Source organism: Triturus cristatus, chromosome 4_2 (assembly GCF_964204655.1).
Source record: "Triturus cristatus chromosome 4_2, aTriCri1.1, whole genome shotgun sequence".
Lineage (NCBI taxonomy): Eukaryota > Metazoa > Chordata > Amphibia > Caudata > Salamandridae > Triturus > Triturus cristatus.
The window spans coordinates 248,417,250-248,437,084 of NC_140586.1; the positions used below are offsets into that span (position 1 = coordinate 248,417,250).

Here is a 19,835-nt window from a genome sequence, read left to right on the forward strand (position 1 = left end):
AGCAATATTACCATGAGGACCAAGAATTGAGTTTTATCTTTTTTTATGCACAAATAATTAGCTAATAGTTTACCGGATCTATTGGCATTAAAACTAAATCTAGCTTTAGCATTAGAAATTTGAATACCTGCCCTTTTACTAAGGATTGAATTAAATCCATAGCGCAATTTTTGTAGTTTAAATTTATATTGAGGATTGTTGGATGTAATAAAAAGTCGTTCAAATTTCGCAATTTGTTTTTGTAGGTTTTTCACAGTAGCATGAAAGGTTTTATTTTCATGGGCCATAATAGATATGGTGACGCCCCTAATATAAGCTTTGAAAGCATCCCATCTATTTATCATAGAAGTAGACCCTTCAGGATTAAGTATAAAATATTCTTGAATAGCAGCTAAAAGCTTGGGCTTGTTATACTCATTCAAAATTACACCGGTGTTCATTCGCCATCTAGATTGTTTAGTAAAAGTTGACTCCAAGTTCAAAACCAAAGAAATCATCGCATGGTCTGAAATATCAATGTTACCAATATGAGGAGCAGTTATTGAACCAATTAGGTGCCTGGAAACAAATAAACAATCAATTCTAGAAGGGCAATTATGAGGGTTTGAAAAGAATGTGTAACATTTTTCTGTAGGAAAATGTAACCTCCAAATGTCAACTAATTTAGTGGTGTGAATAAATGATTTGAAAGCAAAATATACCTTAGAAGGGCAAAACTTGGTAAAAGATGATCTATCTAACAAGGGGTCAAAGATAACATTAAAATCACCTCCGACAATTAAAGGAACATTACCAATCTTTAGAACCTCTGCTGTAAGATTAGACCAAAAAATATGATCATCTGCGGTAGGACCATAAACATTTAATAAATATAGAACTGAGTCATGAACTTTAATTTTAACGAGTATATATCTACCATCCTTATCAGATGATTTACTCAAAATTTGACAGTGTAATTTTTTTGCAAAGAGAATAGCTACGCCATTTTTTTACCATTGGCAGGAGAAGAGACAATAGCATCAACCCATTTTTTCTGCATATAATCTAAAATGTTATCATCTATATGAGTCTCTTGTATAAAACAAACATCAGCTTTGCAACAACCAAGGTAATCTAAAATTTTTGCACGCTTAACTGGATGGCACAATCCTTTAACATTTAATGAAATTACTTTAATATCATGGATATTAGCCATAACAGAAGAAAAGAGAAAGGAATACAAGAAGTGAAGGATAAAAGAGGATCAAGAAAATGAGAAACAGGTAGCTCCATAGACAGAAGAAGGAAAGGAAAAAATGAAAAAACAGAAGACATAAATGTGAAATGTGAAACGCACACACGCTGTACAAGCACGACCGAAACCGCTGGAGCCCAATAAAGAGAAACTTCATAACTGTGTCAGAAGAAAAAACATAACTGGCAAAAATCAAGTAGCAGAGTCATTGGTATCCATAGAGTGCAGAGACTGCTGATCCAAAAAATGCTTCAAATCTTCTGGACGTTGAAAAGATTTCGAAAAATTATCCTTCCAAATGCGCATCGTCGATGGATCAAAAAGACCATATTTATAGCCTAAACTGCGAAGTTGCGGGCGAAGAGCCGTGAATTCTTTGCGAATTGAAACAGTTTCTTTGGCATAGTCTTGATGAATAAATATTTTATTCCCATTAACCATCAAAGAAGGGATTTCTCTAGCTGCTTTTCTGATTAAAACCAAATGGTAGTGTCGAAGAACTTTGAAAATCATTTGTCGCGGTTTTGTATGTTGAGGATTCCTGTGTGAGGGAGTCCTGTGGGCTTTATCAATTTCAAACTTTTTGGAGAATTTTATTTGTAGAAGACCAGGTAATAAATTCTCCAAATATAATCTACAGTTATCCCCCCCAACATTTTCAGGAAGATTAAATATGCGTAAATTATATTGTCTGTTACGATTCTCCAAATCCAATAATGTTGAGCACATAGGAGAAATTTTTGCCACCAGTGGGGTAAATGAGTCAAGTTTGACCTTATTATCGTTTATTTTGATGGAATTATCTGATATTTTCATTGAAAGGCTGGCCATATCTTTACGCACATTTTTTACTTCAGAGGCAATGGTATCTGTATTGACTCGAAGTGCCTGAATTTCCTCCAATATTAAAGACAGCGAAGGTTCAGAAGACACCACTACTTTTGATTTAGCAGGAGGAGGTGAAATTTGCTGCCTCCTTTTATTAACAGAACTCTTATTCTCCATTTTAAGGTAAAAAGAGTCAAAAATATAAATGCAGACACAAAATGACGAAGGAGGAAATGAGAGCTGTGGAAAACACCAAGGAATGACTGGTGCAGCAGCTAAAATGGGCTGGGGGAGTGGTTAGGCCCAAGCCAGACCCTTTCCTAGAAGCTTGCTCCGCCCCCTTGACTGAAAGCCTGGCTGTACCTGAAAGCTGTGCAGGGAGCAGGAACCAGGCAGCGAAAAAACCCACTTCCGCTGTGCAGAAACGCTTGAATTTGCTCCACAGTGCAGGTGAGAGCTTTATAATCACAGCGACCTCCTCCAGGGCAGTTTACTGACAGGAATCGGCGTTAAAATCGGCAAAAACGGGCCGAAAACGCGCGTAGACTTTCACGCGGCGGCCATCTTGGATCGCGCGTCTCGGCATGCTTTTTTTATAAATTGCAATACTACTGAGCGGTGTGGCTCACTGGTTAGAGGCGGCAGACCCGGAAGAAGAGGTCGGCCCGGGACCAGGGTTCGATTCTCGACGCGGCAGGGTCTTGGGCCAAGGTCAGCGGACTCGATAATTCTCGCCACGGTGCCTACTCTAACCATGGATCCCACTCAGCAACTCTGGGCAATAGCTTGCTTAATCTCCACTTACGGCCCCATCAGCGCCGGGGATGCTTGTCTTCACCTTGGAGATGCCCAGTAGGGACCATCTCACAGGGAAAGCCAGGATGGGTTCCCCAGCGCTATACAGCGCCGGGACGCTCCGTTGCTGGGGCAGCAGTGCGCTTTACAAGTATACAACATTTACATTTACTTAAGTTTGCCGTTGAGGCTATTAATGTTCTAGGAGCACACTTTCATCTTTTGCGTCTGTGTGTCGACTATGGAAACAACTATTTTCCTCCCTACACTCTTCTTTTACCTATATCTATTCTAGTGACTTTTCCTTCCTCCACCTCCATTTATCTCTACACTGACCTTTCATTCTTATCTGTGTCTGAAAACTACATTTCTCAACAAAAAACATTATGAAACCATTCCCCTTTCCCAACGCCGACCACCTCCCCCCACCCTGCTACCCTGCTAACTTGTCTGCGTGTTCCCCAACTACCCACCCCACAGAGCACCTGCCACCCATTTCAAAACATTGAGTAACAACAGTATGGGGTGTCTCTGCCATTACAGGACCCTCAGCAATTGTTAAACTCTTTTCAACCCCTATCAATAAACAATCCTTGTTTGTAGTACTCAAGTGATCCTGGCCGGTAGTATCTAAATCGGTGGCATGATTTTTTCTTTACAGTTCTTTACAGTCCATCCTCTCCACTTGGTGTGCTACTCCTGTATGTTAGATTATCATTGTCTTTTCTTCTTACCTTATGAGTAGCCCAATGAGATTACTTTCTCCACCCCCACCTACCTCCTGCAGGTTCGATGGTGTGGGTTCCACCCAAAATTCAACATCTCTGATCTCCGTTCCGGGCTCTCGTGGCCCAGTCCTGGCCCTTTGGATCGCCTCTTGTTCACTGTGCACTATCCCTCCAGCCATTCCCAGGCTGCTTCCGGTGTTGTGAAGTGTCAGATTTTGTCTTCTGTGATTCATATATTTGAGCTCCCTTTCTCTCAGTTCTCTCTTTACCTCTTCGAAGCTTCTCCGTTGTCGCTGGACTTGTATTGTGAAGTTGGGAAAAAGACGGATCCAGGCATTTTCATAGTGTATATTACCTTTGGATCGTGTCGCTTGGAGGACTGCTTCTCAGTCCCAATATTTAAAAAGCCTTGCTATTATTGTGTGCAGGGTGGGGCTCAGTTGGGGTCTCGGCACCGGGGCTCTGTATGCCTTTTCCACTGAGAAAACTTTTGAGAATCTTTTGGGCTGTAGTGTGTTCATAATCAGATCTTCCACAAATAGGTCCACACTGGGACCCTCTGCCCCCTCTGGGACCTCCACCACCCTGATATTATTCCATCTAGCCCTTCCGTCCTGATCCTCCAGCTTTGCCACCATTGTTTAGGTCTATTGCATCAGCGTATGTACTTGCGCCTCCAGCCTTTTTGTCATGGACTGGAGTTGGGATATGTGCATTTCTGCTTCTGAGACCTTATCACTTAGCTTGTGAAGGTCTGACCTGATAAGCTTGACCTCCACCATTACTGCATCAATTTTGGGATCTAGACTCCAGAGTGCCTTTAAAATCTATAATCACCACCATAATTGCCCTTAATGAGGGTTCTCCTGCCCCATCCCCCTCCGCCTGTTGCGTAGGTCTTGGAACGCCATAGTTATCCATCTTGTTGGATTGCGCTGCTCCTGTGCCCTTTGGCCTTAGGCCTCCCAGCTAATCCAACTACAATTGGTCCCGAATCACAACCAATATCCAGGGGTTGGCCTCTTTTTTGGCTCGGCGTGGCTTCCTGCTGAGTCACATCAATGGTGGCTGTTGTCATCCTCGCCACCTTGGATCGGTGCTTCTGTTCTCACCGCCAGGGCCGCAGCGCAGTCCCACCACACACCTCCACACTTTCTGACTCTGAATGCTAATTAGGGGACTCGGATGCTGAGCGGATGTTGGGGTTTACTGAGTGTGATTCCCGAGCTCCGCTAGAGTGTGGCCATTCCTGTCCGTGGCCAAGCCCCCTCCCACTCCAAACCATTTTGGGAAAGGTGTTCAACACTAATGGGATGTAATTTACTACTTCCACTCCAATCTAAACAAATTTGGGGAAGGTCTTGGGCACTAAAGAGGTGAAATTTACCATTCCCACTCCAATTTAAACCAATTAGGGAAAGGAGTTAGACACTAAAGGGTTGAAATGTACTATTACTACTCTACTCCGATCTAAGCCAACTTGGAGAAGGTGTTGGACTCTAAAGGGGTGACATTTACTATTCCTACTCCAATTGAAACCAATTTGGGGAAGGTTTTGGACACTAAAGGGTTGAAATTTACTATCACCACTCCAATCTAAACCAACTTAGGAAAGGTGTTGAACACTAAATGAGTGTAATTTACTACTCCAATCTAAAACAACTCAGGAAAGGTGTTGGACACTTATGAGGTGACATTTACTATTCCCACTCCAAACTAAACCAATTTGAAGGAGGTGTTGGACACTAAAGGGGTGACATTTATTATTGACAGACCAATTTAAACCAATTTGGGGAAGGTGTTGGAAACTAAAGTGGTGACATTTACTATTCTCACTCCAACCTAAACCAGCTTAGGGAAGGCGTTAGTCACTAAAGGGGTGAGATTTACTATTCCTACTCCAATCTAGACCAACTTGACGAAGTTGTTGGACACTAGAAGGGTGAATGTTACTATTCCCACTCCAATCTAAACAAACTTAGTGAAGGTGTAAAAAACTTAAATATGTTAATTAATTAAATCAAAATCAAAATAAAACTTTTCACCTATAGTATATTTAACAAATACAAAATATACATGTAATACTACACATTATCACACTTGAGTGAATTATACATTATTCTAAAACGCTATATTTTAACACACTAATTTAAACTAATATTATTTATATAGAAAATGTAATTAAAATATAAAATGTATTTTTAAATATAGTAATAACATTTCCAAAATTGTGATTAATATTGTCTACCATTCCTAAAATGCTTAACAGTACAACTACATTTTTTATAATAAAAAAAAACAGATTTTCTAAAACAAAATCACAAATTGTTTTTTATTTTAAACTTTATATAAATGTTTAATTTGTTTCCTTTGTAAATATTATTTTTTAAGACAATAATAAGTTGTATTTAAACATGAATAAATACATTAGAAATCCTTTTACATTCTTCAAAAATATTGTTGATCTGTTGAAATATTTAGTATTTTATTTCCAAAATAAATTAAAATATATCTTATTTCACATTACAATTACAATTAAAATATAATATCACAAAAAACATTTGCATATCTAAAAATGTATTCCCTTAAAATTGAAACTTGTAGCACACATTTTTTTTAATCCCCCCTGCTCCTTATCCCCTATTAACCTAACACCCTGCTACTAAACACAATCCAATTCTTTAAAATTAAATTATCAAATAATAACATTTTAAAAAATAAAAATTATTCCAAAATTAAAACATACAAAAATAAGATATACATATAGAATAAAAAAACGACATTATATACTATTTTACACAAAAAAATGATATTATATCCAACAATATTTATTGCATTGATATTTTTTACACCAATATATATTAAAAACAACACTCAAAACAATATTCATACCTTCCATATTCCTGTCAACTATATATGAGATCCCAATATTCTTGACATGATATTGCTGCAACACAATATTTTGTATCCGATATTTTGTCAAAACACCAAAGATGGCACTGCAAACATCAGCCCCTTCACCTCGTTCATAACTTTCATCTCCCTTTGATGCTTCAGTGTTGGAATCCCACACAGAGGTGTGCTAAAGCGCCCCTTTCTTAACTGGGGGTGTTCAAAGTATAGTATTTAGTTCCTAAATAAAAGCTTCAGACTTTCTCTCTATACGCTTATGAACTCACTTGAATTTCAACATTTTTAAGCATGTGCACATAATGTGTAGTGTTTTTTAGACAGGTACTTTGCATCCTTGTAGCACAGTAACTTACAAGCATTTTGTACACAGGTGGACACTTTGGGGCCGATTCCGATCCTGGAAAAATATTCCCTGTACGAATCGTATCTGGATTTTTTTCCGACCGAATCGTACAAGTCCCGTAGAAACTGGCAAGTACGATTCGTATGGGAAAAAGTCCATACGAATCGCATTGGGAAAATTCCCCTACACGTCCTCGGGTCGGGAAAAGTCTCCGACATGTCCCCGGACATTTTTACGTACAAATGGGAAAACTGAAGTCCGAATGCGCAAGTACGATCCGTCCCATCCGTCCGATTGTACAACTGTATGGAAAAAAGACCGTCCGGAGCGAACTCCCATAGCAACCATGGAGATGTCCAAACAGGTGCCTGGTACGCGCCGAACACCCCCCCAGCCCCCCCGTATGTACGGAGCGTACACCCAGCACCCCGTATGTACGGAGCGTACCCCCACCCCCGTATGTACGGTGCGGACCCCCAGCGCGTCCACACCGTACATACGGGGGTGGGGGTATGCTCCGTACATACGGGGGGCTGGGGGTACGCTCCGTACATACGGGGGGCTGGGGGTACGCTCCGTACATACGGGGGGCTGGGGGTACGCTCCGTACATACAGGAGGCTGGGGGTACGCTCCGTACATACGGGGGGCTGGGGGGTACGGCGCGTCCATCCGCAGGGGGGCTGGGGGTACGCTCCGTACATACGGGGGGCTGGGGGGTACGGCGCGTCCATCCGCGGGGGGGCTGGGGGTACGGCGCGAGCATACGGGGGCGGGGGGGGTACGGCACGTACCGGGCCCCCTAATCAGCTCGCATTGCCGCGTATTTAGCTTTTCCGGCACTTTTTGGGTGCCGTAAAAATATTCCCATCCGGACTGCAGTCGGTACGAATCGTACTTGCTGGTACATAAAAAGCTGCCAAACTCCGTCCGGACGTCACGTCCGCGGTGTCCCGGATCACATTTGTATGTATTTTTCTGTCGGTCGGTCTTTTTTCCGATTCGTATGGAAATGGTGTTTCCATACGAATCGTACTTGCAAGTTTGTAGGGTTTTTTTCCCGGGTACGAGTCGGACGGAGAAAACGCTCCGACCGACGGTTTGGACCCGGTTTCTCCAGGATCCGAATTGGCACCTTTATGTAGCTTTTCCTTGTGATTGACTCAAAACACATTGCATTTGTGTTTGAAATACATGAATAAGTGTACATTTTCCAGAAAAGACCAAACTTGCATGAGATTCTGCAAACTTTGAAGATTTTTCATAGATTTTGCAAGAAAAACAAGGAGTTTGCAAAAAAAACACCAACTGTTAACTCTGCAAAAAAAACGTTTTAACCTCAATTTACTGTAATAAACTTTGAACACACCAAAACATGATAGAGTCCTGTCAGTGATGATCTGACTCAACCCTTCTATCTTAGTGCTGGGTTCCAATCAACTCTTTAATGCATCTCTTTCCTGACCTTCAGATACTCATGCTATTCTAATACTAGGACCTCAGAAAAAGGCTCTCTCAAGATACTTCAGTCATGATCTGCAGCATCCTTGCTATTTGAGAGCTTTGCTTTATAGCTCCGGTAATCCACCTCTTTCCTAACCTGTAGCAGAATCGCTATTTGCACCACAGGCACCAGTACCGCTCTTAACCAATTTATGTTATTCCAGACCCGAGGCACTGGCTAAGTTGTTGGTTCAGGTATTATTCTGCAAGAGTACCTCAATCTTGAGCTTTTGCGCCATTTTCCAACACATGCACTCATAAAGAGCCCAGGCAAGGGACATCAAGGTTCCCCCGAGACAAAACACGATGTCTTTGGGTGACCCGCATCTGTAACGAATTCTTGGGTTGAATGTGAATAATGGAAACAAGTCAAACAAGAACTTAAAACTTCAGTGTCTTCCATTTTGGGAACACATATAGTCTAAGCCCAATTGTACTGCTAGGCAAGAAACGTGTGTATATGCATATGCTTGTCATACTGTTTGTGCACACCTCTGCTCTTTCCCTCAGACACCCTCAGATCAGCTTGCAGGGTATGGGTCTGAAATATCAAGTAGGGAATATCATTACATCTAAATATGGTAGCCTAAATATTGAGGATAAAAAATATCAACAGGTATGTAAGTATAGATTTTCATATACTTAACTCCACATGTATGTACCTTAACAATATATGTGCCTTCAAGGTTTGTAGATGTGGTGTTGAGAATAGCAAATCTGCCCTTCCCTACATGCACTTTGCTTTCAGTATTTTGGTCCTCGACATCTTGGCTATAATGTTCAGATATCACAATATCCCCTACTCAATATTCCAAAATATAACCACTGCAGCACTTTGCCTGTTTTTCCCCGCCAGGTCTGTGTCAGATGGAGCACTATGGGTTGAAGTTGGTCCAGAGGTTTGAGGCTGAAAGAGGCGCTGAGTCTCTGAACTGCACCTCAAACCCAAAGGGCTCTGTCAGAGGCCAGACCAGGCTGTAGGTGGAAAAACCAAGAGCTGGGCTTATATGACAAGAAGTCCTCTGAGAAGGCAAGCAGATCATCTATTCTGTGCCAAGTTTGGAGCTATTTGGGCAAGCTGTGCTGTCCAACGAATAAAGTAAGATAGTTTTTTTTCAATCGACTTCTGCGTTGGTGTTCATACAAATTCAACAGGTGCCACCGCTGTGAGATGGCAAAGCATCACAATGACTGTGCAAGTGATGGGTGTTCAGCCCTACTAATCTGCATCTGCACACGACCATTGAGTGGTGAATGCAGTCTCTGTGTATCTTTCAGTCAGTGTATCACTTCTTCAAGGTCACACATGGGTGGGAAATACTCCAGCTCAAGCTGCTAAAAAAAACCCTTATAATTCGATTCCGAAATACACAGTCAGTACTGCCCCAAGCGCCCAGATTGGTAAAATGAGGTATGGAGTTGATGAGAAGAATTTTTTATGTTATTATTCATTTCATAAACTCTGTACCTCCTGCATTCTAGAAGGCCTATCTCAGGGTGCATTGTTCAAAGGACTGAATGGAAGAGTAAATATATGGCAACTAAATGTGGCCAGCTGAATGAATTATGGTTATTGCCTTTGAATAGAGCGGTGTAGTTTTGGAGTCAAAAGATCTCTGTGCCAACTGCAAGCCAATCATTTTCCTTCTGTGCTCTTCATTCAGTCCTTAAGTGTTCAAGCAGGCACAGTGAAAGGTATAGAGCACATTCTCTGTTTAACATGTCGGCTCTTACTTCTAGGACACTACACTCTTGTTCAACCTGTCGTCCGTCCTGAAAGATGAGTCCATTTGGGCAAGGCCATACCAGTTTTATCCGGAAAACTTCTTGGATGCTGATGGTCAATTCATCAAGCGAGAAGCCTTCATACCATTTTCTGCAGGTAAATACATGCTTGTTAGGCTACGCGGGTGTACATGAATTAGCACATTCGGGTACAGGAGCAGACATGTCAAATGTAGGCCATGTGATCATTACATACATGTATTTTCAGTATTGCCAATGTTATATGTATTTAACTAGGCATAGATAGATGACATAGATAGATAGGCCCTGATTACAAGTTGGTCAGAATTTTCTGACCCCTGCATGTTTGCGCAGGGATTATAATTGCGTGTTGGGTGGCCTTTCGGAAGCTCTTGAAAACTCACCTTTTTAAGACATTCCCTTAACATCACGGCCTTCTGCTTTTTCTGTTCTTCTATCAAATAGCGCTGGGAGGCTTCAGGGTAGCCATGCGCTATACAAGTATAATTTCATTCATTCATTTTCAGCATCTGCTAGATACCAGGTATATTAAATATCTCACCCTTTGTTAAATCTCGGCAGGTCATACCTTCCAGAATTTAACAGGGTAAAGTGTATGGTATTTATTTTATGGAGCAAATGTGCATGTTATTCCTCCAAAAAGTGTAACCAATAAATAATGTACTGCAGGGTATTGTTATTTATCGGATGCAATAAAAAAAAAACCTGGACTCCAACAAATTCAGAATCATGGCCATTAAGATAGATGGAATGTACATTGAGGTATATATTTTTGACATTCTTGCAATTTTGGGATTTTCTTTTGGTTGCCAAAGAAAGTCAGTACACTGAGAGCCCATCTATATAACCTCTGCATTCATGTTAAAAAAGGTGAACAAAAAAGAAAGTAAACGCCTTCATCTCTATATGGTGACAAGAATCCCTGTATGTCCATCAGTACAGGTTTCATATGGCAGAGGTGGCTGTATGGTACTAAATTGTTAGGAAAAATATCACCTAACCTAAATATGTTGTCCTAAATATTGTTAGCAAACATATTGTGCCTTTGTATGAAGACTTTCTGTTATTAATTATAATGGGGAGGTGTTTTTTTAAATGACATTTAGGACATGATGTTACTGTCAGATTAGATTTCCCTATAGTATTCTGGTGCCTTACTGGCAGAGGTGTGTTGGGCAGGTAAGAATTGGCACACCATCTCTCCTTTCTGGTAATATCCACAAAGGGGTTGATGACCCCATCCCCATTAGGGCACCTATGTCATGCTTATGTAGGATATTTTTGATACACCTTGTGACAACTAATTTGGTTGGTCACAGAGCAGTCAGCAATTAGTAGACACCAACTGTAAGTTTGAGTTCTCTACTACTGATGTCCTGGGTCCACTGTATTACCGGACTCCAACTTGAATAGTCAATACTCCCCTTCAGCAATGGACTCTAGATGGTAACATGGCAGAGAGCAGTCCAGGACATACTGAAAGACATTCTAAGCATATTATACACTGACATATATACCCATTAATAACTAAGTCAGTGCTTTACCTTTACAAAAAGTAAAGTACTTAAATGCACATGAACTAAAAACATCATATAATATAGCCCGCTATTAAAGGCCCGCTGCATTGTTAAAGGCCGATCCGAAGGCGAGGGACTTTAACAAAGCAGCAGGACTTTAATAACCGGTATAGTCCTGCTACGAAGGGCTATAAGGCTAATAGAACATTCTGCCACTAGAGGGCAGAATGTTCTAACAAATAAAACAAAGCCTTCAGGGAGCACGAGGGGATTCATATCCCCTCAGGCTCCCTGAAGCCTTTGTTCACAGCCAGCGCTGTGAACAAAGAAACATTGGAATGTTGGAGCTCCGGGCTTATACCAGCCATTATAAGCCCGGGGCACTCCATTGTTTTCAATGGAGCTTCCAACATTCCAATGTTCTAATATTTGGAAAGCATTGAAAAATTAAACTCTCAAGATTTTCCTAGCAAGAGATTTGAACCCAGAAAGTATTACAGCACTAACACACTAAGTGCTATAGTTTCCTTTAATGCTGAAGTCTATGGCCAATATTAGAACATTGAAATGTTGGAAGCTCCATTGAAAACAATGGAGTGCTCCGGGCTTATAATGGCTGGTATAAGCCCGGAGCTCCAACATTCCAATGCTTCTTTGTTCATAGCTCTGGCTGTGAACAAAGGCTTCAGGGAGCCTAAGAGGATTTGAATACCCTCGCGCTCCCTGAAGGCTTCGTTTTATTTGTTAGATCATTCTGCCCTCTAGTGGCAGAATGTTCTAATAGCCTTATAGCCCTTCGTAGCAGGGCTATACCGGCTTTTAAAGTCCCTCTGCTTTGTTAAAGTCCCTCGCCTTCGGCTAGGGCCTTTAACGCTGCAGCGGGACTTTACTAGCCGACATAGCCCGTTACGGCGGGCTATAAGGCTATATGAAGTCATTGAGAATGTTCGCATTCAGTTGTGAACTTTCCAAGAATGGAGCCAAGGCTCACTTTGCAGGCACGGAACCATGTTAACAGATCATTGTTCTATGTCAACAATAGGGACAGTTTACAGAACGTGCTCGTAAGCAGTAGCCCCGGCAGTAGGAAAGAACTGTGAGCAATCTCTTGATACAGTTTAATGTATTCACCAGCCTATCGCCGACCTTAGATTTGTTGTTAAGAGGTTTCAATGCAACTGCTACAAAACCATTTAGGCATAAATCAGTGCGAACAATCCCACTCATATATGGCACAAGAGCCATCCCAAAGCCTGCCAGACAAGTGGCAGGAAAGCAGGTGAAAGGGACAATGTCCTATTCCTAGTGTTTGAGCACAGTACAACAGATGACCTCTAGCTCAACGGCTATGGTGGGAGGCAGTAATGTAGCTAGGGGGGGGTGGTGGGGGCGATCCGCCCCTGGCGGCAAAATTTCAGGGCGGCCGCGTGGCCCGTTGCCTCCGCGGTGGCCTTTATAATTTATTTGGGGACACTGTGTACCCAAATAAATTATGAAGGCCACCGCGGCCGCAACGGGCCACCAGTGCCGTGCGCGTGGCCCAGTTTTGAAAGTGCGCGCTGCGCGCACTGACCTGCTCAGCTGTTATTATAACTGCTGCTAGTGCGCCAGCTGCAGTCACAGTGATTCCCTCTTGACTGTTGGTCCGTCCCAACCTCCAGGGCCGTCATTCCCGTCAATCAATCTTGTAGCGCGCGAGCGCTACCAATGACGGCCCGGGGCGACATTAAAAAACAGGATTTATTTTGGCCAGCCCTGTCCTCGCGATGAGAACGACGAAGCAATGACGTGTCACGGGCTTCACCGCTACGCGCTCTCACGCTCATTCTGGCCTGGGGCAATCAGTGGCAGTGCTGCTCTCTGGGCGATTTGCTGGCACTGTAGCCTGCTGATTAAGTGAACCGTGAACAAAGTTCGAACCAACCACCTCTGCCTGCCATAGAGACCCTGGAGCGAGTCTCAAGTGAGGTAAGAGGAGAGTTTTCAGAGGGGATATTTGGTGAGTGGCAGAGTGGCAGAGTGGCAGCATAGCTGCCAACAGGGCTTTAAGTGGGATGAAAAAACTGGGGGGTCTCCAAAGGGGGGTGCCGATTTAATTAAGGGCGTGGCTTTAAAACACTTACGCTAAAAATCTGTGTTTAGCATAGTGTGCCGCCTGACTTGTATTTTGCTGTTTCTGTCATTGCATCCAGATATGTGATACAACAATTAACATCATACCTACAACCAGGCCCGGTCCCAGAGGGTGGGCCAGGTGGGCCAGGCCCACCCAAGGATTGCCCTGGCCCACCCTAGGCATTGTGAACTGGAAAATGAGCAGTTTTCATCCTTATGTCTCACAGTGGCTTGAAGCCCCATTGTGCCCTGCCGCGTTGTTTTATTTAATTTTTAACCATTGACATGCTCTAGTTTCAGGCCTGGGGACAGGTGTTAAATCAGCAGGGATAGTAGCTGCTATGATGTGCAAATGAACCGCACAGACATCCTGAACACTTTCACTCACTCCCACTAAAGAGGCTGCAGGCTCCCATCACAAGCTACATAGGAGTTGCAAAAAGTGATATGACAGAAACGTTTTGCAAAGGATTTCCTTTTCCCCAAAAAGTTTGTGAAAATGTGTTTATAATTAGCATATAGATTTACTCAGGTGTTTTTTTAAATTTCTTCCTACTCTGAGGCCATTACTAACTTGCAGTATTACATAAAAAATAAATTAATGGAAAAAGTAAAACTAAAATATGTTTTATCTTTCCATTGGCTAAATGAAAAAACATTCTACTCATCATTAATTCACAACACAATCATTTGTATGTCGATTGTTACAAGTGATAGAATGATTCCTTGAGCAGGAACCTATGGGCAGGGCCACTGGAATTATGTGATTGTGCAGGCGTGTCATTTTTCTCATAGCTATGAATTTGCCACATTTGCCACATAATCCATTATCTTCTGCATAATCTGCAGATTTTTAAAGAGGTTGTTTTTAGCTCAAATGGTTCAAAAGTTATAAAATTGCATTGACATGTGGTGGCGCTGAGTGGAAGGTTCTTTCCTAAGGTTGACTGGTCACCTTCTGATTGCTTATTGCTATATTCAGGTGTTAAACTGGTCCCAATGAAGTGCAATCTATGTCTAGTGTTAGCAAGCGTAAAAATATCAAAAAAATGAACTAATGCTATCACATAATGTGCCGCATTATGCTGCATAGTTTGCTTTTTCTTGTTGCACAATTTAGTCAACACTGCTGCATAATTTGACCCATGCTTCAGCCTGAATTTTCTGCATCTACATTTTAAAGTTCTGACAAGCAAAGTTCTTCCCCTTTCCCAAAGCAAAAAGGGCAACAGAGAAAGCGAAGTCAGTAGCTCTTTGGGTGGTAGTTATTGTCTTAAAACTGTCAAAAGAGGACAGATGCCAACACCCAAAATATCGAATCTCTGAAATACTTACTGGAACCCATTCGTCTTCATTGCCCACCCATGCTTCTTTATGGCCTACCCAAAGAAAAAATACTAGAGCCGGGCCTGCCTACAACAAGTCAGGACTATTGGCTTTGTCAATGGTTAGTAGTAGCATATGATAAATAAGCTGCAACTATGGCTTGTTACATATAATATTGAAAACGCTTCCACTTAAAGCCCTGATGATAATACCACAATGTTGCTGCTCTTGCGTTTCAAAAAGAGAGGGGAAATCCAGAGAGAAAATGACTCTTTAAAGGATTTCCCTTCCCCCACAATGCTCATCTGGCATGACGTCTGTTAGAAGGGCGCCCTCCGGGTGCCCGAGGGTATCGGACTGACCACCCCGAGGATCACCGCTCCGTAGGCGAGTAGCCGAGCGCCGCTGAGAAGCCTCCTAGGTGAGGTCCTTCTCCTAGGTTCGTATCAGCCAAGCAACCCCACCACCACAAAGGGACACAACCAGGGTATCAATTCTTATACGTATTTATCAGTAAGCAAGGCAGATTTCTGTGGCAATATTTACAGGTGGATCGAGAGATCCAAAAGAGTCTCAAAGTCTTGTTGGGATGGGGTAGCGGGACAGTCTCAGTCTTAGCCTGGTACTGGACACCCTGCGCCTAGCTCTCAATCCTCGAGCCGGGGGGTTCCGTACGGTTCAGGGGGATTGCTGCGGTGAGGTCGAGCCGCGACGAGGTCAGCAGGGCTCCGATGGTTTACTTCTGCGAGGTCGAGCCGCGACGAGGTCAGCAGGGCTCCGATGGTTTACCTCTGCGAGGTCGAGCCGCGACGAGGTCAGCAGGGCTCCGATGGTTTACTTCTGCGAGGTCGAGCCGCGACGAGGTCAGCAGGGCTCTTGACTCCAGGATACAACTGCCGTCCTGGCGGGAGGCTGCCCCAGATATTGTTCTGGACCCCTTTGATGTCCGGACCCTTGCGCCTGGGGGGCGGAGGGGCCGAGATGGGAGAGGCCAGACACCCAGCGGGAGAGGCGCCAGCGCCCAGGAGGGCCAGCGTTGAGGGACGGTTGGGGGTCCCATCGAAACTCCCCTCCTCCGGAATCGGTGGAGTGGCCACTTGGTACCCCCTGGCCGGATCTTGGTGCCTCGATGTCGGGGCTTCGCTGGGGCTGAGGCCGGGGCGAGCCGGGTCGCGTAGGCTGGCGCGGGCGGCAAAGTACAATCCGGCGGGACCCCGAAGGGTGGGGGCTGCCCCCGTCGGGTCGGGTAGGAGGGTTCGGGACCACGCCACGAGGCCGGGTCCAACAGGCGTCCCCCCCAGCCGGGTAGGAGGGTTCGGGACCACGCCACGAGGCCGGGTCCAACAGGCGTCCCCCCCAGCTGAAGGCAGGGAGAGTCACCCATCGTCTTGGGGGTTCTCCTCGCCGAGGCAGAAGAAGCGGGACAGGCCGTCTGCGTTGGCGTGGTCGTTGCCGGGCCGATGATCTACAGTGAAGTCCATCCCCTGCAGAGAGATAGACCATCGCAACAACTTTGGGTTCTCGCCTCTCATCTGAATCAACCACCGCAAGGGTCGGTGGTCGGTTTGGACCCGAAAGTGGGTGCCAAAGAGGTAGGGCCGGAGCTTCTTGAGGGCCCACACCACGGCGAAGGCCTCCCGTTCGATGGTGCTCCATCTCTGCTCCCTGGGCAGCAGGCGCCGGCTGATGAAGGCCACCGGCCGGTCAACCCCCTCAGGGTTTACCTGGGACAAGACGGCCCCGAGTCCGTACTCTGAGGCATCCGTCTGCACTACAAACTCCTTGCTGTAGTCGGGGGCCTGCAGCACGGGAGCGGTACACATTGCTGTCCTGACAGTGGGGCGTCCAGTGCACCTTCTTGGGCTGCTTCTTTGATGTGAGCTCCGTGAGGGGGCCCACAATGCTTCCATAGTTCTGAATGAACCGCCGGTAATAGCCCGTGAGTCCCAGGAAGGCCCTCACAGCTGTTTGAGTGGTTGGGGGCTCCCAGGCCACGATGGCGTCGATCTTTGGCTGGAGGGGAGCCACATGGCCGCTCCCCACCTGATGTCCCAGATAGGTCACTGACCCTTGGCCTATCTGACACTTGCTGGCTTTTATGGTAAGTCCGGCCCTTTGGAGGGCGGTCAGGACCTCCCCGAGGTGCCTCAGGTGCTCGGCCCAGTGGCTGCTGAACACCGCAATATCTTCCAGGTAGGCGGCGCTGAACGCTTCTAGGCCGGCCAGTACCTTATTTACGAGCCTCTGGAAGGTCGCCGGGGCATTTTTCATGCTGAAGGGCATCACGCAGAAGTGGTAATGGCCATCGGGGGTGGAGAAAGCGGAACGCTCCTGGGCGCTGGGGGTGAGCCCGATCTGCCAATATCCGGCGGTGAGGTCGAAGGTGCTAAGGTAGCGTCTGCCCCTAGGCGGTCGATCAGTTCATCTGCCCGAGGAATGGGATGGGCATCGTTTTTGGTGACGGCATTCAATCCCCGATAGTCCACACAAAACCGGAGCTCGGGGGTGGTGCCGGGGGCGGCAGCTTTCGGCACCAGGACCACCGGGCTGGCCCAGGGGCTGTCGGAGGGCTCGATGACCCCCAGGGCCAACATCTTGGTGACGTCGGCGTGGATGCAGGCCCGCACTCGCTCGGGGACCCGGTAGGCTCGGTGTCGCACAGGGGGGCTGTCCCTGGTGTCGACGTCGTGGACGCACCATCGGGTGACTCCGGGAGTGAGGGAGAAGAGAGCAGCGAAGCGGTGCAGCAGTCCTTGACAGTCTCTGCGCTGATCGGGAGTCAGGGTGGCGGAGAGGATGACTCCTTCCACGGAGCCGTCCTTTTCGGAGGTTTTCAGGAGGTCGGGTAGGGGTTCGGAGTCGTCCTCGGCCCCATCGTCCGTAGCCATCAACAGACTAAGTTCGGTTCGGGCAAAGTGGGGTTTGAGTCTGTTGGCGTGGAGGACCCAGAGAGGGTTCCTGGGGGATTCCAGGTCGACCAGGTAGGTGACGGGGCTCTTCTTCTCGACCACCTTGAAGGGCCCGGTCCACTTGTCTTGGAGGGCACAGGGGTCGACGGGCGGCATGACCCAGACCTGCTGGCCGGGCTCAAACTCGATGGAGGAGGCGTTCTGGTCATACCAGCGTTTCATCTCCTCCTGGCTGGCCTCGAGGTTGGCTTCGGCCAGTTCCCTGAATTTCCGTGTCTGGTTTCGCAGGGTCAGGAGGTACCGGTAGACGTCCGGGGGAGCATCTTGGATGGTGGTCTCCCAGCCTTCTTTGACCAGGCTGAGAGGGCCTCGGACAGGGTGCCCGTACAAGAGTTCGAAGGGGCTGAACCCCAGAGATTTTTGCGGGACCTCCCGATAGGCAAACAGGAGGCAGGGCAGCAGGACGTTCCACTTGCGTCTCAGGGGCTCCTCCAGGCCTTTGATCATCCCTTTCAATGTCCGGTTAAATCGTTCGACTAGACCGTTCCCCTGGGGGTGGTATGGGGTGGTGAATTTGTAGGTGACCCCGCACTGTTGCCACAGGGACCGCATATACTTCGAGATAAAGTTGGTGCCTCGGTCGCTCACAACCTCCCGGGGGAACCCTACTCGGGAGAAGATTCCCATCAAGGCCCGGCCCACCACGGGGGCCGTCACTGTCCGGAGAGGGATGGCCTCGGGGTATCGGGTGGCATGGTCGACCAGGACGAGGATGAAGCGATGCCCCTGGGAGGTTCAGGGGTCCAGGGGCCCCACGATGTCGATCCCCACTCGCTCGAACGGGGTGTTGACTACTGGGAAGGGCTGGAGAGGGGCTTTGACCCTTCCCCCGCTCTTCCCGCTGGCTTGGCAGGTCGGGCAGGTCCGGCAATGATTGTCCACGTCCTTCCGCATTCGGGGCCAGTAGAAGTGGGTCACCAGGCGGCTGTATGTTTTGTCCTGCCCCAGGTGCCCGGCGAGGGGCACATCATGCGCCAGATTGAGTAGGAAGTCCCGGAACCTGAGGGGGACCACCAGCACACGGCTGGCCCCCAATTCTGCGGTCTTCTGCTCGCTGTAGAGGAGGTCATTGTCCCAATAGACCCAGTGGGTCCCCGCCTGGTCTCCGGCGGCCTGGGCGGCTGCTTGCTGTCGGGTCCCTTCGAGGGAGGGGCAGGTCTTTTGTTCTTGGCGGAACTGCTCCCGTGTGGGGCCACCTTCTTGGCGCCATTGAGCGAGTTCGGGGAGGTCGCCGAGCGCGGCGACCTCGTCCGGGGCAAGTTCTGGCAGCCCGGCCTCGGTGTCGGCTTCTTCTTCGACGGAGGGGGCTGGTGGTTCGGGCCATTCCTGCTCTTCGGGGGGAGCCTCGATGCTCGGTTGGATGGCCCGGGCGGTCGTGGACCGGGTGATTGCGCAGACTCATTCGGGCAGTCCCAGCATCCCCAGATGCTCTCGGCGCTCAACGTGGGCCCAGGGGGAACTTTCCAGGTTGTTCCCGAGGAGGCAGTCCATGGGGGCGTCGTCGCGGACGGTGACCTTCAGCATGCCCGACACTCCCCCCCACTCGAAGGGAATCCGGGCCATCTGGCACAAGCTCTCAGTGTTGTCTGCCGACCGGACGGGGCACAGTACGTTAGGCAAGATCTGTTCGGGGGTCACCAAGTGGCAGCGGATGGCTGTCACGCTGGCTCCGGTGTCTCGGAGGGCTTCGGCCCGGCGTCCATTAATGGTGACCCACTGTTGGTACTTCTGGGTGTTGCTCGGGATGGGAGCCCGGGGTACCATCTCCCGACTGCCCAGGCAGACTACTGTCATGGCG

General features: G+C 46.8%; 1 pseudogene across 1 annotated transcript in view; it reads left to right on the forward strand.

The window, feature by feature from the left end:
• The window catches only part of LOC146833567 (cytochrome P450 2D15-like), a 450,055-nt pseudogene that overhangs the window by 313,505 nt on the left and 116,715 nt on the right, over positions 1-19,835 (forward strand). Inside the window, exon 8 of the transcript XR_014960252.1 lies at positions 10,084-10,225. The product of XR_014960252.1 is annotated as a cytochrome P450 2D15-like (transcript). The remainder of the gene's footprint in view (positions 1-10,083; positions 10,226-19,835) is intronic.